Consider the following 26181-nt stretch of genomic DNA (forward strand, 5'->3'; position numbering starts at 1 on the left):
TACGTAGAGTCTCCTCTTCTTAGCATAGAGCAAGCCATTTTGCTCCCAAAATCTTCGTGTCTTGCCCTCCCGTGTAAGAGCAAGTAAGCTCTTAGCCATAGGATCATGTTGGAGGCCCTCTTTGATCAACTCTAAAAGTTCCCCCTCCGGTTGGCTAAGAGAAGCTAACTCCACCTTTCTACTAAGCGCATCAGCCACCTCGTTGGCCTTACCTGGCTTGTATTCGAAGACGAAGTCAAACTCTGCCAAGAAGTCTTGCCATCTAGCTTGCTTAGGACTTAACTTCTTTTGGGTTTGAAAGTAACTAGTGGCAACATTGTCTGTCTTCACCACAAACCGTGACCCAAGTAGGTAGTGTCGCCACGTCCTTAGGCAATGCACCACCGCGGTCATCTCCTTCTCATGGACTGTGTAGCGCCGCTCTGTCTCATTCAACTTACGGCTCTCATAGGCAATAGGGTGCCTTTCTTGCATCAACACCCCACCGATAGCAAAGTCAGATGCATCTGTGTGCACCTCAAATGGTTTGCCATAGTCGGGTAGGGTAAGCACTGGTTCCCCCATGACAGCCTTCTTTAAGTCCTCAAAGGCCTCTTTGCATGCGTCTGACCATAACCATGGTCGGTTCTTCTTTAGTAAGTCTGTAAGTGGAGCTGCCCTTCTTGAGTAACCTTGAATAAACCGCCGATAATAGTTAACTAAGCCAAGGAAAGACCTTAGCTCAGTCACTTTAGTTGGTGCCTCCCATTCTTGGATAGCTGCACCTTGCTCTCGTCCATTTGTAGGGTTCCACCTCTAATCTTGTGACCAAGGAACATCACTTCCTCTTGTGCAAATGCACATTTCTCCTTCTTGACATAGAGTTGATTGTCCCTTAATTCCTTGAATATGATCTTCAAGTGCTGAACGTGCTCCTCCAATGTGTTGCTATAGACGACGATGTCGTCTAAGTACACCACCACGAACTTATCGAGGTAGGGGTGGAAGATCTTGTTCATAAGGGTGCAAAATGTAGCCGGGGCATTCGTGAGTCCGAATGGCATCACCAAGAACTCGTATGAGCCATATCGCGTTGCACATGTTGTCTTTGGCTCATCACCTTCCACAATGCAGACTTAGTACTACCCCGATCGTAAGTCTAACTTGGTGAAGTACCTTGCCCCACCAAGTCTATCAAATAGATCTGCTATCAAAGGAATGGGATACTTATTCTTGATTGTTACCTTGTTCAATGCCCTGTAGTCGATGCATAGTCGAAGCGATCCATCATGCTTCCGTTGAAAAAGAACCGGGGCACCATAGGGAGCTTTAGAAGGGCGAATGAATCCCGCATCCAACAATTCCTTGAGTTGCTTCCTTAGCTCCTCCAGTTCTGGTGGTGACATTCTATATGGTGCCATTGCTAGTGGCTTGGCACCTGGCTCCAACTCAATGGCATGATCCACCTCCCTCCTAGGTGGAAGTCTCTTGGGCAACTCATTTGGCATTACATCCTTGAACTCTACGACCTTCTCGATTGGCTTGGGTAGCACCTTAGTTGGACCGTCTTCCTTAGGCTCTAAGTGTAATATCCCGCTTCTTAAACCCGGTCTGATTTCGTGGTTGAACCGGTTTAACCATGCAGGAACCGAGCCAGAGGATGTTAGAGCGAGTTCCTTATGGGCTATGATGGCACGGGTGACCTTAAACACCGGCTGGCCCGACAAGTCCGAGCCAGTGCCAGAAGAGACGGGAGTGCCCAAACCATGTACGTGCACCTACCATAAGGCTATGTACGGATAGAACAGGTATTATATCCGTATTTTAAGGTTATATACGTATGCTACATTGTATGCTTGGGGTAGGGTCCGAGCCGAGGTCAGAGCCCGGTCAAAATCCCAAGTTTTGACTCTCGGGTGGGTATGTCGGGTGGGTACACCCACCTACCTGAGTGACCCATCCATCACTATTCACTTAAATAGGAATAGTATATAAAGCTTTATGACTTCTTTTCTTTCCATTTATTACCCCCGTACGTTTGGTGAGAAAAGTAAAGAGGAGAGAGAAAAAGAAAGGGAAGAAGAAAGGAAGAAGAAGAAAGGAAGGATTTCAGCGGCGCCGAAGCTCGATCTTGCCATTCCGGTGCCGGGAGTGTAATCTTCAACTCGAGATCTACAGTTGGAGGTAAGAAAAGCTGGGTTTTATAAACATTCGCCAAACCCACGCTTTAAACCCTTGATTCGAGTATGATTTCTTAAGATCTTGTAAACACCTCTTGAAATGATTGGTCTAAGGTTTAATAGATGATTTATGTGTTGATCTTGAAGGATTTGAAGAGATATTGACAAGGTAGAAGGAGCATTGTGAGTTGGAAGTGATTTGGAGGGTTTGAAGTCATTCTTGAGCAAAGCAGGTAAGATGGTTCCCCTCACTCGAGTCTAACTTGGATCTAAGCTAGAACCCTCCTATGGGACTTTAAAGGTGTGAGGATTGGGTTGAGAAAAGCCCTATTTGGGTCCCCAAGGAATGGGGGAAGTTGAGAAGAAACTGGAGTTTTTCCGCCAAAACCGGCGGGTAGGACCGGTGGGTAGACCACCCACCTGTGTCACCCACCTGAGAGGACCAGAGGGGTTCTGGCCAAACCGGCGGGTAGGACCGGCTGGTCCTACCGGTGGGTCCATACCCGTCGGTCCAAAACCGGCGGGTAGGACCGGTGGGTAGACCACCCACCTGAGACACCCACCCGAGTGGCCAGAATGTGATTTTTGGGTCCGATCGAGCCCAAATCGGACGTGGGACCTTCTTTCGACATTCTAAACACGATTTTGACGTCGGATTTCATTAATTTTGATTCTAAAATGGTGAAGTACTAACCCCGCTCAATTTTGTTAGGTTCACCAAAGCCTACCCGATTCGCTCCGGATCTCACCCGTACCGAGCGGGAATCCTTGTACGCTACAAGTAAGTGGAGAGAGGACGTTTGGCCTTGTTTCAAGGCATTTGTTTGGCATTCATATTACCATATCTAATCTAGTCATGTCATCATGAATATGCTATATAGAATAGTCATTTCACACATTGATGTGCATTTATGCTATGTTTACTTTTCAAATGCAAATTGAATGAGATGTTATATGTTGAATGTGGACATCATGATGCATAATGCATTGGTAGACTAGATGCCATGGTCGGCTTGGAAACAAATGCATTGGTGGCCCGTGGTATGGGACACGGTGGCACTATGCAGTCGTACTACATATAGGAGCATGCGGTATTAGGATTTTCACCATCCCGTGCTACGACCCTTCCCAACAGGGGTTAAGGTGTTGGGTTGCCATTTGGGGGGAAGCAGGGGTCGCGATTTTCGGACACTGTGGCGGTTAGGCATTACGCCCGGCGAGTCATGTAGGACAGTCGGCAACCCCGGTGGTATTTCAAGAGGGCCAATCGTACTGCTTTTAAATTGCTGGAGTCAGCACTGTCATTTAAATTATTTACATTTCAGTTGAGAGCCGGTGGACGGCATTGTCTTTATTTTTCCGAGTACTCACGGTGGGCCTTCTCCAACAGCCCTATGGGCGTATCGCGGGAGGGAGTTCGCGGCTCGTACCTGGAGTATACGCGCACTGTGGTTGTAATAGCACTAAAACCAAAGACTTAGTAATGTGGATTAGGTGTATGTGAATCAAAATGAATAGCATGGCATGTAGTGCATATGATGTGTTGTGATGTGTGGACTGTTGTGTGTGGTCCACCTCTCTACTTACTGAGCTAGTGAGCTCATTCCACGTGTGCACCCCTTTTTAGATGCTTTTGCAGGTCATGCATCTGAGGAGCATGGGGTGGGTCCCACAGTCGAGTTTCCAGAGGAGGACTGGTGGACCCCTGAGGAGTTTGAGCACGGCGTAGACTGCGCGTGTGAGAGCTGTGCTGTGGGACAGCAGTTTTGAGGCCGTGTTGAGCCCCACTACCGAGCCGAGCTGTGTACTCTGATGATTTTGATAAATTCCTGTATATACTTGATATTTGAACTTTATTCTTTTTGTGTATATATATCATGCCTTCGGGCCCAAATGTATATAATTATGGTATCATCATTTGGGTATCAGGTATATGGGAATTATTACAGGTAAAACTTAGTCTTCCGCTGATTTGATGAGTTGATGTTAGTGTGTGTATGCTGTGGTGGAATACAGTGTCTGATGATCCTGGCAGGTTTGGGTTAACCGGTGTTAACTCGGTCACCGCTCCGGTTCAGGGTGAACGGGGTGTGACAAACGGTGGTATCAGAGCGTGATGCTCTGCTCCACTCACCGCATACCATTAGAATCCCGTAGATTCTATAATAGGAAAATGGGGTTGGGCAAATATAAAAGCTTTAAAGATTAAAAGTCAAGAAAAGGAAGTATAAAAAAAAAATGGAGTTATATTATAAGTTGCATTCATGGCATGCGTGAGTGTAGATAAAAGGTAATTAGGTTGGTGCTATAACCTATAGAGTACTATTTCGACGAAATTTCGGCAGCATAACGGCGTAAAGTGGGATTTCCAAAAATTTTACACAAAACCTGATAAACAACAGATAATAATAATAACAAAGAGCCCAAATAGAAAAATCACAGCACCACCTATGTAAACACCATAATAGTCCACTATCCAAAGATATTTCATTCCATAAATGAAATTCAAGTTACATCGCAATTACAAGGAATGAGAAGAAATAAATCTACAAGGTCTACAAAAAAGAGAAAAAAATGGATAAATAGCTGGGTGGGCAAGCTAAGCCTCACTGGGCGTCGTCATCGTCGTCGATGATCACCACGTTCGCTGGAGGCCTGGAGTTAACATCGAAGCGGTGATCGTAATAATCGAACCTCGCGTTCACCACCTGTACCTCCCTCCGAAGCCGGCCATAATCTGCCGAAATAGCATTGGCCCTAGTGTCCAAGTCCTGACCCAGCCTACGGAAGGAATCCTCCAAGGTGATCTGCCGGGAGGCAATCTCGTCCAGCCGCCTCAGTATCTGGACCTGGCCATCCTGCAATGCCCGCATGGAGGCTGTCCTGTCCTCATAGTCGTAGTCACCACTCCCAGGTGGTGGGGCTCCATATGGTGGGGCTGCAGCTCCGGAAGAACTAGGACCCGGACCTCTCGACTCCTGAGGCACCTCCTCAGGGATGCTGCCGCCCATCAGATCCGCCTCCTCGTCATGAGGAACGTAGTCCTCGTCCTCCTCACTGGACTCCTCCTCCATGAGGACATCCTCTACAGGGGCAGCCCTCCTACCCCTACCTCTCCGAGCTCCCGATCTAGGAGGTGAATCCATGAGGGTGTGGAGACCCATCTTCAAGAGGTTGCTCCGATCGAACCTATCAGCCGGAGTCTTCCCCTCCTCTCCGCTCAGATCCACCCCGAAGAACTCGAAGATCCTAGTGAGGATCCTGCCGTAGGGGAATCCTCCGTCCTCTGGGTGGGAAGCATGGTGCTCCATCGCTCTGAGGATGATATAGGGAAGGCACAAGTGCTCCCTGCCTCCCTCTGCGGCTGTGAAAATACAAAATGCTATAAAAGCCGCCATGAAACCTACCTGGTTCCGATGACCTCCTCTGGGGAGCAGGTTGAACTGGATCAACCGGGCGAAGAGACGGACCTCAGGGAAGAAAGATGTCTCGGACTCCGGGCGACTGCTGCTGCCGCATATGGTCTCGTAGATGAAGTCCGGTGTCTCCATGCTCATGAACGGTCCCTGAGGCCTACTCCTGGGGGGACTGTAGTATCGGTGTCCCGCCGCCGATATACCCAATATGCTGGCCAAGGTGTCTACCGTCAGCTGGATATCCACTCCCTTCACCAGACTGCTGACAGCGAGTTCCCCGTACTGATACGACACCTCCAAGTTGCAATAAAACCGACGGACGAGCTGATCGTAGCACGGTCGGTCCACCTGAAGAATAGTGTCCCAGCCCAATGCTGAGAACCTCTCCTGAAGCTGGGCCTTGTGGAAGTCCTCGACTACCACGGTCTTTTCCATCAACACTGGCCCCTTCAGGAAGATAGGCCATTTGGCTGCGGCCTCGGCACTAGAGAAGTGCTCCTCATCGTAGTCTGAAGGGTCAGACTGAGCAGGTGCAGGTCTCCCTGTGCGATGACCTGAAGTGCTGGTCTCCGCACTTTTCCGCTTCGAAGCGGTGGTCTTGCGTCGAACACCAGAGGAAGATGTTCCTCTGCCGGTGCGTGAAGACATCCTGACAATAAGTAAAGAAAGTTGGGTTAGTACAGTAAGAAAAGACAGCAGCATTAAAGAAGGGGAAATTCAAAACCCAATTTCTGCAAAATGGGAACGGCAACGATCTAGGAAGGATAGAAAACTTATGACATGAAACATGGTGATGGCAACGCATGGAAACGTGCCAAAACAGTAAAATGACAGCAAAGGACAGCAAAAGCAATAGGCATGAATGAAATGGGGAAATTCAAGTCCATTGCGCAAATTGGAATGGAATGGAGAGAAAGCTTGAAACCCTAGGTCTAGAATGAAATGCCATAGTAATGGGATGATGAAATTGCAAGTATATACCCCAAAAAGGACTATGAAACTCCATGAGTACAATTATGGATGAAAATCAAAGAAACCAATGCCAAAATAGGGATTTTCATGGAAATACATGAGGATTTCAAGCATAATGGATGATTCAATGCAATCTAACTCATATCTAGCGTAAAACAAGTGAAATGCATTACATAGAAGACGTCAATTTGAGAAAAACAGTAAGGATGGAAGAAACCCCAAATTTGGGAACCTAGGGCACCAATTTGGGGCTTTTTCTCCAAATAGAGAGAGATAATTCCTATACGCTACCAATGAGCACAGTAGAATCATCATAAACACATGGAAAGACTATTCTATGGTGAAAAATAGAGAAAGAAAGCCTAAAAAGTAAATCCTATTCAAGTAATTCACCCAATTTGAAATTCTGGAAAAAGAAGAAGAAGAAGAACTTACTTGGATGAAGACGAGTTGACTCTTCACTAGGGCGCCGTGTGGATGAGTGGAATCGCGAGTAGGAGCGCCGGGTAAACTCCCAAAATCGTCCAAGAGGGAAAGGAAGAAGGAGAAAGGAGAGAGTGAGAGTGATAGTCGAAACAGGGCCTTCTTGGCCCTGTTCGCGTTTTAACCTCGGGCAAGACCGGCGGGTCAGACCGGCGGGTCCCTACCCGCCGGTGACACCCGCCGGTTTGGGGGTGCTGGGACCGGCGGGTCAGACCGGCGGGTCCCTACCCGCCGGTTCATCCCACCGGTTTGGACAGAGGGGAAAATTTTTTAAAATTTTTAAAATTTTCCTTCTTTGTCTTTTCCCTTCTTTTCTCCTATTATGAATGCATTGGTTTTATGGTGGAGATTAATCCTATGATCAATATGCTACGGTCAAGTGGGACCATTAGCATGTATGTTGTGAACTTTGCCTGTATCTTGGAATTGAGCTATGAATAATTACAGGCTATCATACACTACAACACCTCACCTAATGGCATATGATTATGTGCCTAAATCAGTCTATGGTGTTTAACCAATATGGTGTGTGATATGTTCCAGGTACAAGGATACGATGGTACGTACTAGATCCGGTAGTAATGCCCGAGGTACCTCGCGGGGTCCTCGTCGGGTCGGTCGACCACAAAATCCCAGAGGGGCCCGTTCTGTGGGGCATACCTCGCCTCCATTACCTGCAGAGACCCATGGTCAGGGTGGGGCACATCGGGACCCACCTATGACTGCACTCCCGGACCCTCCACCAGTCATTACACCGGGAGATGTTGCTACAATAATTCAGCAGTCCCAACAAGCTTTCCAACAACAAATGCTTCAGCAACAGCAAGCATTTATGACTGCCATCCAGCAACAGTTGGATCTTTCTCAACCGGGTCAACCTCCCCGGGTACACACTCCGCAAGACCCACCTGTCGGGTCGGGAACGGGACCACAAGTGGGTACACCTCCAATCCCACCATTCGGTATTCCTCAGCATGGGATGCCTCATCCTTATGCCTACTATCCTACCTATGCTCCTAACTTCCCGGCGACGAGTAATACGTCAAGGGTGGTAGAGTCGTTCAAGAGGAACTTACCGCCGGTATTCTCTAAGGTGGGGAGTGATCCTCTAGAACCGGATCAATGGATCCAAGAATTGGAGAAGATATTTGAGGTGCTTGAATGCACGGATGCCCAGAAGCTCATCTGTGCTGGGTTACAACTCAAGAAAGAGGCAAATTCGTGGTGGCAAGCTTCCAAGCCTATATTGATGGCTGCTCATCCAGAACCTACTTGGGAGCAGTTTAAGGAGTTGTTCTTGGATAACCATTATCCGCGCAGTTTCAGAGATCGGAAGGAGACTGAGTTCATGGCCTTAACTCAAGGAGGTAAAACTGTTCTTGAATATCAGCAACAATTTGAAAGTTTGTTCCATTTCGCCCCAAGGCATATGCGAACAGCTGAAGAGAAGGCAGCAAGGTTCCTAAAAGGCCTAAAAGCATCTATTGGGTCGGTGCTTGAAGTCTTGGATTTGACCGAATATGGCCAGATTGTACAGAAGGCCAAAACAATGGAAGATAAGCAAAAGGGTGAACAGTCCCTCACTCCTGGACTGTGGAAGAGATCAAATCCATTCCCAGATGTGGGGAATTCCTCCAAGGCATACCGTGGATCATATAGCTCGGGGCCTATGTATAGGCAGCCCTATAGGCCATCTGGCTATCCTTCTAGGCCAGTTGGTGGTTCGGGTTCAACCTCTATTCGCCCGAACACTAGTGTGGCTCCTACAGCTCCAAGGCCACCTCGACCTTCATCTGCATCGGGTCAAGTGCAGAGGGGCCCCGCTCCAGTTCCGACGTCTCAGATTCGTTGCTTCAATTGCCATTCCTATGGGCATTATGCGAAAGACTGTCGGTCCCGACCAGCCTTGCCCTCCAGTCAGCCCTCTGCTTACCGACCTCCCTTGCCTCGAGGCAATCAACCGCAGGGAAGGCTGTATGCCCTATCAGCCGAGGAAGCTGAGGCTAGTACAGAAGTTGTAGCAGGTACATTTTAAATTAAGAAGTTCATTATGATTAATATTGATGACCTGCTGAAATTATATACATTGTTATATTAGGTATCCTACCCATATCGGGCATACCAGCCTATGTTTTATTTGATTCAGGAGCTACCCATTCCTTCGCATCTAAGAGATTTGTGGGGAAGCTTGGGATGTCACCAAAGATCCTAGACCATGGAATGATTGTTAGTATGCCTACTGGTAAAAGTGCACAGTTGAAGGAAGTGTATGGACCGTGCCCGGTGGAGATTAGTGGGAAGAACTTTGATGCGCAACTCATTAAATTCAATATGCAGAATTTTGATGTTATACTGGGTATGGATTGGTTGTCAGCTCATCGAGCTAATGTGATCTGTGCGGAAAGGCTGATTAAGGTGACAGGTGTCGAAGGGAAAGAGTGGGTGTACCGGGCAGATACAATGAAAAGGGTGAGGAAGGTCCTCGTCTCCGCTCTCCAAGCGGTAAAGTTGCTAGAAAGTGGATGTCAGGGTTTCATAGCCTCGGTACTCGATGTTGATGCAAGAGTTACACCTCTAGAAGAAGTAAAGGTGGTCAAAGAGTTTCCCGATGTTTTCCCAGATGATCTGATGCATTTACCACCTGACAGAGAGTTGGAGTTTGCCATAGACTTGACTCCTGGAGCAGCTCCAGTATCTAAGGCTCCATATAGGATGGCACCAGCTGAATTGAAGGAGTTGCAGATGCAGTTACAGGAACTATTGGAGAAGGGGTTTATTCGCCCAAGTGTTTCACCTTGGGGTGCCCCGGTGTTGTTTGTCAAGAAGAAGGATGGTAGTTTGCGTATGTGCATAGATTACCGGGAGTTGAATAAGCTAACCATTAAGAACCGGTATCCGTTGCCACGCATTGATGATTTATTTGATCAGTTGCAGGGAGCCAGAGTATTTTCGAAGATAGACCTTCGGTCCGGCTATTATCAGCTCAAGATAAAGAGTAGTGACATACCCAAAACAGCATTTAGGACTCGATACGGCCATTATGAGTTCCTAGTGTTGTCCTTCGGGTTAACCAATGCACCGGCAGCATTTATGGATCTAATGAATCGAGTATTTCAGGATGTGCTCGACAAATGGGTAATTGTTTTTATCGACGATATCTTGATCTACTCCAAGACCGAAGAGGAGCACACTCAACACTTGAGAATGGTATTACAGAGGTTGAGAGATCAACAGTTGTTTGCCAAGTACAGCAAGTGTGAATTCTGGCTTGAACAAGTTGGATTCCTGGGGCACGTAGTGTCTAAAGCCGGAATCGAAGTGGATCCTGCTAAGGTAAAAGCAGTAGTGGAATGGGAAAGTCCCAAGAATGTTACTGAAATTAGAAGCTTCCTGGGTTTGGCTGGATATTACCGGCGTTTCATCGAGAATTTTGCTCGGATCTCAGCACCAATGACCAAGTTGACGAAAAAGGGTGTGAAATTCGACTGGGCAGAGGAATGTGAGAAGAGCTTCCAGGAATTGAAAGAAAAGTTGGTGACCGCCCCTGTGCTGACTATTCCTGAAGGCACAGGTGGAATGACGGTCTATACCGATGCTTCCAAAGTTGGGTTGGGTTGTGTTCTCATGCAACGCGGGAAGGTAATAGCATATGCATCCCGACAACTAAAGGAATATGAGAAGAATTACCCCACTCATGACTTGGAACTAGCGGCAGTCATTTTTGCCCTTAAGATCTGGCGACACTATTTGTATGGGGAGAAGTGTGAGATATACAGTGACCACAAGAGCCTGAAATACTTCTTCACCCAGAAGGATTTGAATATGAGACAGAGAAGATGGCTTGAACTCATGAAGGATTATGACTGCGATATTCAGTATCATCCCGGCAAGGCTAATGTAGTGGCAGATGCATTGAGTCGGAAGACACAGACTGTGTCGCTTTCATGCTTAGCAGTAAGCTCACCACTTGTGCAAGAGGCGATGCTAATGGAAGAGACCCTCTTGTATGAAGGGGCAACCCTAGAGCTTGAACCTCAACCAGAAAACCTTAAATGGTTGACGGCATCCTTATCGGCTCTACAGGTGCATCCGGCAATTAGGCAAGAGGTGATTGTGAAGCAACCTTTGGATCCTGAATTACAGCGGATCAGGGTTAAGGTTCAAGACCAAACAATGAACGACCCAGATTTTACTTTAGCCAGTGATGGGGCATTAATGTTTCGAGACAGATTGTGTGTACCCGATGATTTGGATATACAGGATAAAATCGTGAGAGAAGCACACAGCTCCGAGTACTCACTCCACCCAGGAAGTACCAAAATGTACAAAGACCTCAAACAGAGTTACTGGTGGCCAAGCATGAAAGTCACCATAGCTTTGTATGTGGCGACTTGTCTTACCTGCCAGAAGGTGAAAGCTGAGAGGCATCGACCTTATGGTACCCTTCAGCCACTCCCAGTACCAGAATGGAAGTGGGAAAGGATTACAATGGATTTCGTCACCGGACTACCAGGTACACCTAAGGGAATGGATGCGATATGGGTGATTGTGGATCGGCTTACCAAGACTGCTCATTTCATTCCTATCAAGACCAAGTTCTCCATGGCCAAACTAGCACAACTTTACATGGACAACATAGTGCGTTTACATGGAGTGCCAGTGAGCATTGTTTCAGATAGGGACCCAAGGTTCACTTCCAGATTTTGGAAAAGCTTACAGCGTGCCTTGGGATCGCAACTGAACTTGAGTACAGCTTTTCACCCACAGACGGACGGTCAGTCGGAGCGAACCATACAGATATTGGAAGACATGCTCAGGGCGTGTGCAATGGAGATGAGTGGCAGCTGGGAAGAATATATACCTCTTATGGAGTTTGCATATAATAATAGTTACCAAGCTACAATTGGGATGGCTCCATATGAGGCGTTATATGGCAGAAAGTGCAGAACCCCTTTGTATTGGGATGACGTAGGTGAACGTCGAATGTTAGGACCTGAGATGATCCAAATGACTTGTGACAAGGTCGACGTTATTAGAGAACGGATTAAAGCAGCTCAGTCCCGTCAAAAGAGCTATGCGGACACCCGCAGGAAGGAGATTGAATTTCAGCCAGGAGAAAAGGTATTTCTCAAGATCTCTCCTACTAAAGGTTTGCAAAGGTTTCACAGAAAGGGGAAGTTGAGCCCAAGATACATGGGACCATTTGAGATCTTGTCCCGGGTTGGCTCAGTAGCCTACATGCTTGCTCTGCCACCTTCGCTTGGAAATGTTCACAATGTATTCCATATATCCATGCTGAAGAAGTACGTGCATGATCCATCTCATGTACTACCCGTGGAACCAGGGTACCTAGAAGCTGATATGACCTATACAGAGCAGCCAGCTGAAATTTTGGACCGTAAGGTGAAAACCCTTCGTAACCGCTCCATTTCCTATGTAAAGGTGCGATGGGCTGACCATTCACTTAAAGAAGCATCCTGAGAGGTAGAAGAAGAAATGCGAGCCAAGTACCCTCATCTTTTTTATCAACCAGGTACGCAATTTCGAGGACGAAATTTTTCAGAAGGGGGGGTAATGTAATATCCCGCTTCTTAAACCCGGTCTGATTTCGCGGTTGAACCGGTTGAACCATGCAGGAACCGAGCCAGAGGATGTTAGAGCGGGTTCCTTATGGGCTATGATGGCACGGGTGACCTTAAACACCGGCTGGCCCGACAAGTCAGAGCCAGTGCCAGAAGAGACGGGAGTACCCAAACCGTGTACGTGCACCCACCATAAGGCTATGTACGGATAGAACAGGTATTATATCCGTATTTTTAAGATTATGTACGTATGCTACATTGTATGCTTGGGGTAGGGTCCGAGCCGAGGTCAGAGCCCGGTCAAAATCCCAAGTTTTGACTCTCGGATGAGTATGACCGGTGGGTACCCCACCCACCTGTGTGACCCATCCGACACTATTCACTTAAGTAGGAATAGTATATATAAGACTTTATGATTTCCTTCTTTCCTTTTATTACCCCCGTACGTTTGGGAGAAAAGTACAGAGGAGAGAGAAAAAGAAAGGGAAGAAGAAAGGAAGAGGAAGAAAGGGAAGATTTCAGCGGCGCCGAAGCTCGATCTTGCCATTCCGGTGCCGGAAGAGTAATCTTCAACTCGAGATCTACAGTTGGAGGTAAGAAAAGCTGGGTTTTATGAACATTAACCATACCCACGCTCTAAACCCTTGATTCGAGTATGGTTTCTCAAGATCTTGTAAACACCCTTTGAAATGTTGAATCTAAGGTTTAATAGATGATTATTGTGTTGATCTTGAAGGATTTGAAGAGATATTGACAAGGTAGAAGGAGCATTGTGAGTTGGAAGTGATTTGGAGAGTTCGAAGTCATTTTTGAGCAAAGAAGGTAAGATGGTTCCCCTCACTCGAATCTAACTTAGATCTAAGCTAGAACCATCATATAGGACTTTAAAGGTGTGAAGAATGGGTGGGGAAAAGCCCTATTTGGATCCCCAAGGAATGGAGGAAGTGGAGAAGAAACTGGGGTTTTTCCGCCAAAACCGGCGGGTACAACCGGTGGGTCCCTACCCACCCGAGACACCCACCCGAGAGGGCCAGGGGGTCCCTGGCCAAACCGACGGGTAGGACCGGCGGGTCCTACCGGCGGGTCCCTACCCGCCGGTCCCAAACCGGCGGGTTGGACCGGTGGGTCCCTACCCACCTGTCTGACACCCACCCGTGTGGCCCCGAGGGTGATCCGGGGGTCCGATTGAGCCCAAATCGGACGTGTGACCTTCTTTCGACGTTCTAAACACGATTTTGAAGTCGGATTTCATTAATTTTGATTCTAAAATGGTGAAGTACTAACCCCGCTCAATTATGTTAGGTTCACCAAATCATACCCGATTCGCTCCGGATCTCGCCCGTACCGAACGAGACTTCGTGTACGCTACAAGTAAGTGGAGAGAGGACGTTTGGCCTATTTCAAGGCATTTGTTTGGAATTCATATAACTATATCTAATTTAGTCATGTCATCATGAATATGCTATATAGATTAGTCATTTCACACTTCGATGTGCACTTATGCTATGTTTACTTTTCAAATGCAAATTGAATGTGATGTTATATGTGGAATGTGTACATCATGTTGCATAATGCCTTGATAGACTAGATGCCATGGTCGGCTTGAAAACGAATGCATTGGTGGCCCGTGGTATGGGACACGGAGGCACTATGCAGTCGTACTGCATATAGGAGCATGCGGTATTAGGATTCTCACCATCCCGTGCTACGACCCTTCCCAACAGGGGTTCAGGTGTTGGGTTGCCATTTGGGGGGAAGCAGGGGTCGCGGTTGTCGGACACTATGGCGGTTAGGCATTACGCCCGGCGAGTTGTGTAGGACAGTCGGCAACCCCGGTGGTATTTCAAGAGGGCCAATCGTACTGCTTTTAAATTGCTGGAGTCAGCACTGTCATTTAAATTATTTACATTTCAGTTGAGAGCCGGTGGACGGCATTGTTTTTATTTTTCCGAGTGCTCACGGTGGGCCTTCTGCAACAGCCCTATGGGCGTATCGCGGGAGGGAGTTCGCGGCTCGTACCCGGAGTATACGCGCACTGTGGTTGTAGTAGCACTAAAAAAACCAAAGACTTAGTAATGTTGATTAGGTGTATGTGATTTAAAATGAAGTGCATGACATGTAGTGCATATGATGTGTTGTGTTGTGTGGACTGTTGTGTGTGGTCCACCTCTCTACTTACTGAGCTAGTGAGCTCATTCCACGTGTGCACCCCTTTTTAGATGATTTTGCAGGTCAGGCATCTGAGGAGCAGGGGGTGGGTCCCACAGTCGAGTTTCCTGAGGAGGACTGATGGACCCCTGAGGAGTTTGAGCACGGCATAGACTGCGCGTGTGAGAGCTGTGTTGCGGGGCAGCGGTTCTGAGGCCGAGCTGAGCTCCAGCCTTGATACCGATGCCGGGCTGTGTACTCTGATGTTTTTGATAATTTCCTGTATATATTTGATATTCAAACTTTATTCTTTTTGTGTATATATATCATGCCTTCGGGCCCAAATGTATATAATTATGGTATCGCCATTTGGGTATCAGGTATATGGGAATTATTACAGGTAAAACTTAGTCTTCCGCTGATTTGATGAGTTGATGTTAGTGTGTGTATGCTGTGGTGGAATACAGTATCTGATGATCCTGGCAGGTTTGGGTTAACCGGTGTTAACTCGGTCACCGCTCCGGTTCAGTGTGAACGGGGTGTGACACTTTTACCCTTGGGTTGTACCACTTTCGATCAGATCTGTCAAGACTCAAGACTTAAGATCAGTCGAAATTGATATTGATCTAGAAATTTCATTGATCCCAATCTAGTTTTTTAAACTATGGTCCACTTGGCCATGGGACTATGTAGGGGCGAAACAGGGCTGGGTTGGGCCGGGTTTCTTAAAACCTAACTCAACCCTAGGTCCTCAAAATTCAACCTAGCCCCAACCCAACCCTATCGGGTTTATATCAACCCAACCCGGCCCTAATTGTGTCATGGTTGAGTTGGGTTAGGTTAGGTCGCGTTGGGCTGGGCTGAGCTGACCCTGGCATCTGTAATGGTTGGATTAATCTTGATTGACTTGCTTTGCCATTCATATCTTATATATTAAAAAAATTATAGAAAAATGAAATACCAATAGGAGCCTTAAATTCTAATATAAAAGTTCAGCGTTAACTTTCGGGTCGAGTTGGGTCGGGTTGGGCTGGGCTAAGGCCTCAACCCTCACCAACCCCACCTTAACCGTTGGGGTTTTTCAACCTAACCTGGCCTCAAGGTCAGAAACTTAACCCAAGCTCTGTTCGGATTCAAGGTGAGTTCGAGTTGTCAGGGTCAAACTTTCACCCCTAGAACTATGCAACCTTCTTTAAGGTCTATCTAAAGGGGGGGTTTTATGTGGTGCCTTTTCTTAAAATCTATTTTTTTTTCTTCTCTCCTTATACAATACTTGCCTATAAAAATGTCTAATAGTGACCAAATGATTTTTATTTTTAGATAAAACTTCAATTTTCATTATTTGTTATTTATAAATAGGTCATAAACAAAAACATAAATGATAAAAAAAAAAAAAAAAAAAAAAACCTAAATGAACCTTGGGGAAACCATTGCTCTAGTTGTGAATAATGCATTACCTATGGTGAAAGAGCTAATAATCTACAACCAAAGTTTGAAACCTAGAATAGGGCATGAAACTAGTCTCTATTTATTTCCAATTCGAATTGGATCAGAATCAATTAGGAATTTGTGGAAATAGGCCAAACCCTAGAAAATGGACTTAGGAAGAAGCAAAACTTTCCATATATCTGCAATTATAGGATTCGTTTTTTATTATTTAAAAGTAACGTGGTTTCTATTCCAAAAAGTAAGTTCCATTGATTTTTTTTATTATTTCACTAGTTAAAAGGAAGAAAAATAGTCGAAAATGAAGATTTAAGTACATTCATATCCTAACAAACGAGGAGTTAAGAAATCTAGGTTGGATGATTTTGCCAGTTTTGAATGGATTTTTTTAAACCATGCCTACTACCGTTAGCAATATATCCGTGTTAAAAAAAAAATCCAAGCTAAACAATAGCTTTGGATGCCTGGAGAGAGTAAGATCTTTATATATTTTTTTGAAAAAATTACATACTAACTCACTTTTGAATTTCCCTTTACAAAATTATGCACTTTTCTCCAACACTTACAGGGTAACGTAAAAAAAAAAAAAAAAAAAAGAGGATAGCATATTTATTACTAAGGATTGACTTTTCTCTTCAAGAGTGTAAGTACCCTAGTGTTCTCTGGACTCTCTCTTAATCTAACATGAGATAAAGATGTCATTTTATAGGAGAGGAGAGAGATAGAAACAAGGAGGTGTTATTGTACAATACACTCCTGAAAAAAATACATTGCCACTTATAATAAGAAAAATGAAGGCTATCAGCTTGCGTGGTCTCTGCACACAAGTTGTTCCAGAATCCGAAAAAATAAAGGCTTATTGGTCTTCCAAATCGACTACACCAACCGAACCAAAAGGAACAAAAAAATCGCCGTTCGATTCTCATCGTTTGTCTTTTCTAGTCCTCAAGGGTAAAAACGGCAAAGCAAAAAATTCAAACGGCTACTAATCTCACCCAAAAATTTAAACGGGTGAACTCAGAAATATCAGACGACTGGAAAGCCAGCAACACTCCCTTTCAGCCTCTTCTTCGTCTCCTCCTCTCCTTCTCTCCTCCTCTCCTCCTCTCCTCCTCCTTCAACCCAACACAAGCCAATCGGTGAAGATGCATCCAGCCATGGATTCTCCTATCTGGCCCCGCCTGCCAAGCAAACCTATTTCTCCTCTTCCTGCGATCGGGGTTTTAGGTATCTAAACCAAAAATCTCGCTCTTCGAAAATTACCCCTTCGCTTCTCATCTCTATTTGAGATCGTCAACCAAATCTCTTCCTCTTCAAGAACTGTTACTCCAGCCAGCCAGTGAGGCATGCAGCCATGGATTCTACTCCCCATCTCATCTATCTAGCTTCGCCTGCCAAGCAAATCTATTTCTCCTCTTCCTGCGATCGGGGTTTTAGCTGTCGAAGCCGAAAATTTCGCTCTTGATCCCATTCCGTCCCTTCTCCCCAACCGAGAAAACCCCTTCGCCTCCTCATCTCTATTTGAGATCGTCAACCAACTCTCTTCCTCTTCAAGAGCTGTTACTCCTTTCTCTTTCCCCTCTTCGACGATCCAGAACCAAGCTCCTTGAAAGAACGGAAATGGCGGAAGAAGCCCTTGAGCCGGTAGGCCATTGCAGACGTTGCAAGAGCAGATTTGCTTCCATGGCTCTGCTGACCTGTTCCTCCCAAGAAACTCAAGGAAGTCTCGGAGGCGAATGACTAGAGATCTAAGAAGAGAGGGTTGTGGGTCTGGGAGATAAGGTTGGGAAACCAAGGAGAAGAAAGCTGGTAATCCGTATCGAAGGGAGAAACTCATTCTTCAAGCTTATTCCCAAGTATATTCAGATTTTCAGTTCCTCATCTTGCATTTTTCTTCTTCACCTCCCCACAACCCACCCCTTTTTTATGACGCTGGTTCTTAGCGTTTTGATGCTTATTTCTTGATACGCAGGAAGCAGCGGTGAAGATCAAAGTAGCCTAGATCGTACTGGGCTACTGATATCCGATCTTATTATGTGGAAGGATGCTGCCAGGTCAAGCGGGTTCGGTTTAAATCCCTCTGTTTCCTATTTTCTTGTTTTACAATAAGATTGTGCTTTAGTAGGCAATTCCCTCTGTCTTCTCTGGACTTACTAGTAGTGTTCTTCTAATTTGTTCTGATTTTGGATATATGAATAGGCTTTCTTTTGCAGCATTTTATCCTTGGTTTTGTTAGGACTGACTATGGGTACAAATCCAAAACCCCAATTGAAGAAATCACACAGAGAAACAAGAACATGAATCTAATAAAATTATAAAGGATCTAATTGTATCTTTCACCAAGTATGTTGAAGAAATCACACAGAAAAATAAGAACATGAATCTAATAAAATTATAAAGGATCTAATTGTACCTTTCACCAAGTATGTTGAAGAAGATTGACATTGGTCACTCCCACTTTTGCTCTTTTGGCTTGGCTATGGATCTTCTACAACCCTTTAAACCTCAGTTCTCTCACTTTAGTGGTAAAGTGGGGAAGAGTGAATAATGGCTGTAGGGACCCAAAACCTAGTATTTATAATACTGTCTTGCACTCAAAACCCTAAACCACAATGGGTTCAGCCAGCATATCCTTAAACTTGAGAGTGGACTGAACCGGTTCATGCAATTTGACTTTCACCCATTTAATCAACCCGAATAATTAATTTAGCTCATAAATCCAACAATCTCCCACTTAGGCTACATTAATTATAAGGATGTCTTTTATATTGGTGTGACCATAGCATCTTATTACATTAACCACTCTTACTGTGATTCAGTTGAAAAACCACTCACATCGAATAACAGCAGAAGATACACCTCAATATACGGCATACAACTTTCTGTTATTACAAACATAAGTAAGTTTCTTAACACGAATCTATGTGGGATACCATCATAGAAATATTGACATATCTTCAAATTACACTGTTGTCATTCCATGTAGGTCCTTAACTGTGATATTAACCTTCACTGTGGTAAATCACCTTTGATCTGTGGTTAATATCTAACTGTGGCTTTCCTCCTATAAACTGTGGTAAATATTGCCTATGAACTGTGACAAATACTGTCTTAATAAAAACATTCTCAAATGAAAACATAAACCAAATAATATAAGAAATAACTATGCATAATGTAAATGTTAAAACTTAACTATAATTCATCAAACTGTGCCCCAAAACATACGGGCTGAGGTTTAAAACATAAACAAATACTAAACAAAACCATTGCTCCCACTAATCAAGCATTTCAAATAACTGTATATAAAGAAATCCTAATTACTGGATGGAACCAATTTTTACTTGCTCTCAATTGCTGACAAATACTAAACAAAACCATTACTCCCACTAATCAAGCATTTCAAATAACTGTATATAAAGAAATCCTAACTACTGGATGGAACCAATTTTTACTTGCTCTCAATTGCTGGTGATCAGTCTACCTCACCCTTTCTTGGCATCATCCTGCTTATCAGCCCCAGAATTCTTCCTCTTCTCTAACCATTTCTTGAAAATAAAGCAGTCATTCTTCACATGTCTTTTCTTATGGCACAAAAAACACTCTCACATGTCCTTTTTTATGGCACCAGAAACACTTTACGTTGTTGGTCTTCTCTTCATCCTGAGCCTTTTGACATATGTTAAGTTCTTGAGAGCTATTAGTCCTATCATATGGCTTGACGCTTCCTCTGTTGAAAAAATTATTGTTCCTTCTGCTTGGTCCACCAGAAGATCCCTTGTGGAAACTTGCATGTCCATTCTCAAACTTAGTTTGTTTCAATTTTTCTTCCTCTTGAGTGCAAATGGAAATGAACTCATTTAGGCTCCAATCATCCTTCAGTGCAATATAAGTAGATTGGATAACCTTATACTGACTAGGGAGGGTATTCAGTGCAATGTGTACAATATATTCTTCATCGATCTGTATTCCAAGATCCTTAAGTTTACCAGCATCAGTAGCTACACCCAAAATGTATTCTCTAACACTCCCACATCCATCATACCTTGTATTTATTAGCTTGGTCATCAATGTGATTTTCTCAGCTTTCTTGTTGTGTTGAAATCTAACTTTAATAGCATCCAGGAATTCTTTTGCAGTGTCTTTGATCTCTATGTTCCCATATATAATTTTAGGAACTGCCTTTTTTAAAACCAGTATGCACTTTCTGTTTGCTTTAGTCCATTTCTTAAACTTGGTCCTTTCAACACTTCTGTGAGAGGCTCAGGTTTAGGCTCTCTAAGTGCTAAGTCTAACTCAAGAAGACCTAAATGCAATTCTAATTCCTTCACCCACTTTTGATAGTTGTTACCAGTGAGCTTGGGATGGAAGATACATAACTTGAAGGACTGACCATCCTACTATAGCAATAACAATAACACAATATATGTCAAATATCAAAATATAAATCATAATATAAAAGCATGTAACACCATCAATATATTTTAAATAAGAGTTACAACTAGAAATGTATCCCTATCCTTTGGGACAGGAATTAGCTGATGCTATTATATTCTTCTTTTAACTGTGAAAACAACACTAATTTCAGAATTCAATCACCTTTAGGCAAAAGAACTCCTAATTCAATGTCCCTTTCTGAAATATGAATAATTATCCTCAAACCTTGATGACATAACCTTTGGAAAAGTATCATCTTTACTGTTGGGGAAGATACAATCGAATTGAATCTACCACTTTGGTGGATTTCACTCAGTTCTATCATATCTTTTCCATTAAAAATGTATATCTTTATGTTCAAAATATACATATAAATATGTCAATAGGACAATAATAACCATACAAGAGTCACAGTCGCAACTACATTCCTATTCTTTGGACTAAGAATGCACTGGTCCTTTTGTAAATCCATAATTACTGTGAAAAGAACAATACCTTTTGAAATCCCCTTATCTTTGGGCTTAGGAACCTCTAGGTTACTACCATTTTCTTAACTTTGGTGACATTACCTTTGAGTAAATGTCACCTACATTGCTACCCTGTGAAAAATCATGGAATAATAAGATGTACCACTTTGGTGGATTCCACTTCATCCTTTCATGGATTCCTAAAAAATTACTTTGCAGCTAAGAATGATGGGAAGCTTACACCTTTTTCCATATTAACATATCTCAATTTAAAAACCTTTTTCTAATTTCATGGTAATCAATAACATGTACATTTTTCAAAGCATTGATTTATGCCCTCTTGTTTCAATGATTGAAACTAAATACAACATAAAATTTCAAATAAACATGTCATATTAAAAATTAGATCATTAAATGTGGCCCAAAACAAGGAATCCAACATTAAAAATGGATTTCAATTTGGCCTTAAAACGAACCTTAAAATGAAATTTAAAGTAGTTTAAATAAAAACCCAAAAGGAACAAAAAACCAAACAAGCTTTTAAGGGACTGGCCATCCTACTACAGCAGTAACAACAACACAATATATGCCAAATATCAAAATATAAATCATAATATAAAAGCATGTAACACCATCAATATATTTTAAATAAGAGTTACAACTAGAAATGTATCCCTATCCTTTGGGACAGGAATTAGCTGATGCTCTTATATTCTTCTTTTAACTGTGAAAACAACACCAATTTTGGAATTCAATCATCTTTAGGCAACAAAACTCCTAATTCAATGTCTCTTTCTAAAATGTGGATAATTATCCTCAAACCTTGATGACATAACCTTTGAAAAAGTATCATCTTTATTATTGGGGAAGATACAATCGAACTGAATCTACCACTTTGGTGGATTTCATTCAGTTCTATCATATCTTTTCTATTGGAAATGTATATCTTTATGTTCAAAATATACATATAAATATGTCAATAGGACAATAATAACCATACAAGAGTCACAATCACAACTACATTCCTATTCTTTGGACTAAGAATGCACTGATATTCTTGTAAATCCATAATTACTGTGAAAAGAACAATAACTTTTGAAATCCCCTTATCTTTGGGCTTAGGAACCTCAAGGTTACTATCATTTTCTTAACTTTGGTGACATTACCTTTGATCAAATGTCACCTACATTGCTACCCTGTGAAAAATTATGGAATAATAAGATGTACCACTTTGATGGATTCCACCTCATCCTTTCATGGATTCCTAAAAAATTACTTTGCAGCTAAGAATGAGCGGAAGCTTACACCCTTTTCCATATTAACATATCTCAATTTAAAAACTTTTTCTAATTTCATGGTAATGAATAACATGTACATTTTTCAAAGCATTGATTTATGCCCTCTTGTTTCAATGATTGAAACTAAATACAACATAAAATTTCAAATAAACATGTCATATTAAAAATTAGATCATTAAATGTGGCCCAAAACAAGGAATCCAACATAAAAAATGGATTTCAATTTGGCCTTAAAACGAACCTTAAAATGAAATTTAAAGTAGTTTAAATAAAAACCCAAAATGAACAAAAAACCAAACAAGCCTTTAAGGGACTGGCCATCCTACTACAGCAGTAACAACAACACAATATATACCAAATATCAAAATATAAATCATAATATAAAAGCATGTAACACCATCAATATATTTTAAATAAGAGTTACAACTAGAAATGTATCCCTATCCTTTGGGACAGGAATTAGCTAATGCTCTTATATTCTTCTTTTAACTGTGAAAACAACACTAATTTTGGAATTCAATCACCTTTAGGTAACAGAACTCCTAATTCAATGTCTCTTTCTGAAATGTGGATAATTATCCTCAAACCTTGATGACATAACCTTTGGGAAGTATCATCTTTACTATTGGGGAAGATACAATCGAATTGAATCTACCACTTTGGTGGATTTCACTCAGTTCTATCATATCTTTTCTATTGGAAATATATATCTTTATGTTCAAAATATACATATAAATATGTCAATAGGACAATAATAACCATAGAAGAGTCACAATCGCAACTACATTCCTATTCTTTGGACTAAGAATGCACTGATCCTATTGCAAATCCATAATTACTGTGAAAAGACAATAACTTTTGAAATCCCCTTATCTTTGGGCTTAGGAACCTCTAGGTTACTATCATTTTCTTAACTTTGGTGATATTACCTTTGAGCAAATGTCACCTACATTGTTAACCTATGAAAAATCATGGAATAATAAGATGTACCACTTTGGTGGATTCGACCTCATCTTTTCATGGATTCCTAAAAAATTACTTTACAGCTAAAAATGAACGAAAGCTTACACCCTTTCCATATTAACATATCTCAATTTAAAAACTTTTTCTAATTTCATGGTAATCAATAACATGTACATTTTTCAAAGCATTGATTTATGCCCTCTTGTTTCAATGATTGAAACTAAATACAACATAAAATTTCAAATAAACATGTCATATTAAAAATTAGATCATTAAATGTGGCCCAAAACAAGGAATCCAACATAAAAAATGGATTTCAATTTGGCCTTAAAACGAACCTTAAAATGAAATTTAAAGTAGTTTAAATAAAAACCCAAAAGGAACAAAAAACCAAACAAGCCTTTAAGGGTTTCTTTCTCTCTCCTCTGGAAGTCTTTTTCCGGTAAAGTATCCCGACGCGTCCAGAGGTTCCAATGACTTGCGGTATACCGTCGCGATCGTCTTCTCGTGATCTACAACTTTCGTGAAGAATGTTTTCCCATACAAGATCTTTAAGTGATGGTAAAATTTTAATTTTCATGATTTTTTTTTAAAACAAATCAGGTTTTAAGTAATAATCAAAATCCTCATGTACAAAAAAAATTCAATCGATTCTTATCCCATGTGGTCTGCTCTGATACCACTTGTTAGGACTGACTATGGGTACAAATCCAAAACCCCAATTGAAGAAACCACACAGAGAAACAAGAACACGAATCTAATAAAATTATAGAGGATCTAATTGTACCTTTCACCAAGTATGTTGAAGAAGATTGATATTGGTTACTCCCACTTTCACTCTCTTGGCTTGGCTATAGATCTTCTACAGCCCCTTAAAGCTCATTGGTTCTCTCACTTTAGTGGTAAAGTGGGAAAGAGTGAATAATGGTTGTAGGGACGCAAAACCTAGTATTTATAATATTGTCCTGCACTCAAAACCCTAAACCACAATGGGTTGAGCCAGCATATCCTTAAACTTGAGAGTGGACCGAACCAGTTCATGTAATTTGACTCTCACCCATTTAATCAATCTGAATAATTAATTTAGCCCATAAATCCAACAGGTTTCCCAACTTGGGCATTTGTTTTTAGGTTTATCATTTTTTTGCAATTCATTATCCCAAAGCTATAGACCCCACTTTCTCTGAAATGTACTTGTCAATATTTCATCTTTCTTTTCCTGAGTTGTATGGGTGATATAAAGAACCCAATATGCAGGACTTGAAGCTGAAAAAAGCCTTGCTATTTCTAAGACTAGAGAACTCCTCTCAGGCCAGTCATTGATGAATCTGAAAGTGGGGGCATCAGATCAGTTATCCCTCTTCCCATGTTTATGATTGGCAAAACAGATACTCTAAAAAAGCCCATGTTTCCTTATGTAGGTAGCACCCATCCTCTTATACGCTGAATATGGCCATTTCATTACTTAAGGTACCTAACTGCAATTTGTAATGCAAAAAATGTCTTAACCTCACATCCCTGAATTCTATTTGCATCTTCTAGTGCTTTTACCTTTCTTATTTAGACAAATTTTGTAATAGATTCTATAAAGGTAATGTGGAGTTGGAACCTTCACATAAACAAGTATGCATGCCCAAGTGTTTTTCAGTCTTTGGCCGTCCTAATATAAAGAATGTATGCTTTTGTTAAGCAGTGGAACTTGAGATATTGTGTATGGGAAGCATGGGGAGCTTGCTCTCACAGGAAGATTGTGGTAGCATCAGCAGATATCGTATTTTGGAATCATTCTTCTGGGAAGACCCGTGTTTTTGCAGGTACATCATTGTCATATATTTTATGGCACATTTTCTGTTTCATCCATTGGATACAGTCATACATATTCATAGAATACATGGCTATTTGATTAACACAATCAGCACTCCATGTCTCTAATAAATTAATTTTTTTAGGTCAGGGTAGTCAAGCATTGACTAGGCAGCTGACTGCTTTGCCTCGCTGGAATCCCAATGCCTTAATGAGTATCTAGGAGGGCAGTGGGTGAGACACAATAGTTCCTGTCCAATTTAATGGTTAAAATGTGAAACATTAAAAGTGTGCAAAATAAAATGTCAGTAATTTAGTATTGATGCATTAATTAATTTTATTTTTTTTTGGGGGAGGGGGGAGGGCTAGGGGTGGTTTGCATGTAATTTTGTATCTTGGATGTAAAGCGAAATTTATTTTCTTTATTGAATTTAACTTATAGAAATTCAATATATATTTTTAAATATCTAGGACACTTCTTAGCCACCACCTATGTGCCTTGACTACACTCGTTGAACTAAACCCTGGCTAAAGAAATCCGATATGGTTCCATAAACTTTCAAGAATATAGATTGCAAATTCTAAGATCTTTAGTGACAGGAACCGATCTCTCTTAAAGCGCTACAGGTTAGATAAGCCTTGGAAGTTGAATGTGTTAACTGTGGTTTTAGGATTCAGAGGAAAGATTAAGGTTCTTTAAAGTCAAGAATCAATATCAGGGTTCCTACTTCGAGAATATGATGGATTGTACAGGTGTTTTGTTACACCCATGCCCTAACCTGGTCTAATTTGAATTGTTATGATAAGTCTTAGACCGGAAGTGGAAAGTATCACAGGGTATTGGCTCGCGGCAGCCCATTGTCAAAGAGGGAAGGATGGCCCCACCTGCCAGTGTATCTCCTTTCTCTCCAACTAGCTGGGATTCAAGCTTCCCGATTGCGGCCAGTAAGTGACTCGACACCTTCCCACTCACAAATTTCGACAAACCCCAAAACTGCCAAAAGACTATG

The 26181-nt window shown here is 42.5% G+C and overlaps 1 pseudogene; it reads left to right on the top strand.

Annotated features, from left to right (window-relative positions):
- The window catches only part of LOC122077573, a 29331-nt pseudogene extending 3878 nt beyond the window's left edge, over positions 1-25453 (top strand).
- Positions 25454-26181: the final 728 nt, after the last annotated feature.

This window comes from Macadamia integrifolia, chromosome 4 (genome assembly GCF_013358625.1).
Source record: "Macadamia integrifolia cultivar HAES 741 chromosome 4, SCU_Mint_v3, whole genome shotgun sequence".
Lineage (NCBI taxonomy): Eukaryota > Viridiplantae > Streptophyta > Magnoliopsida > Proteales > Proteaceae > Macadamia > Macadamia integrifolia.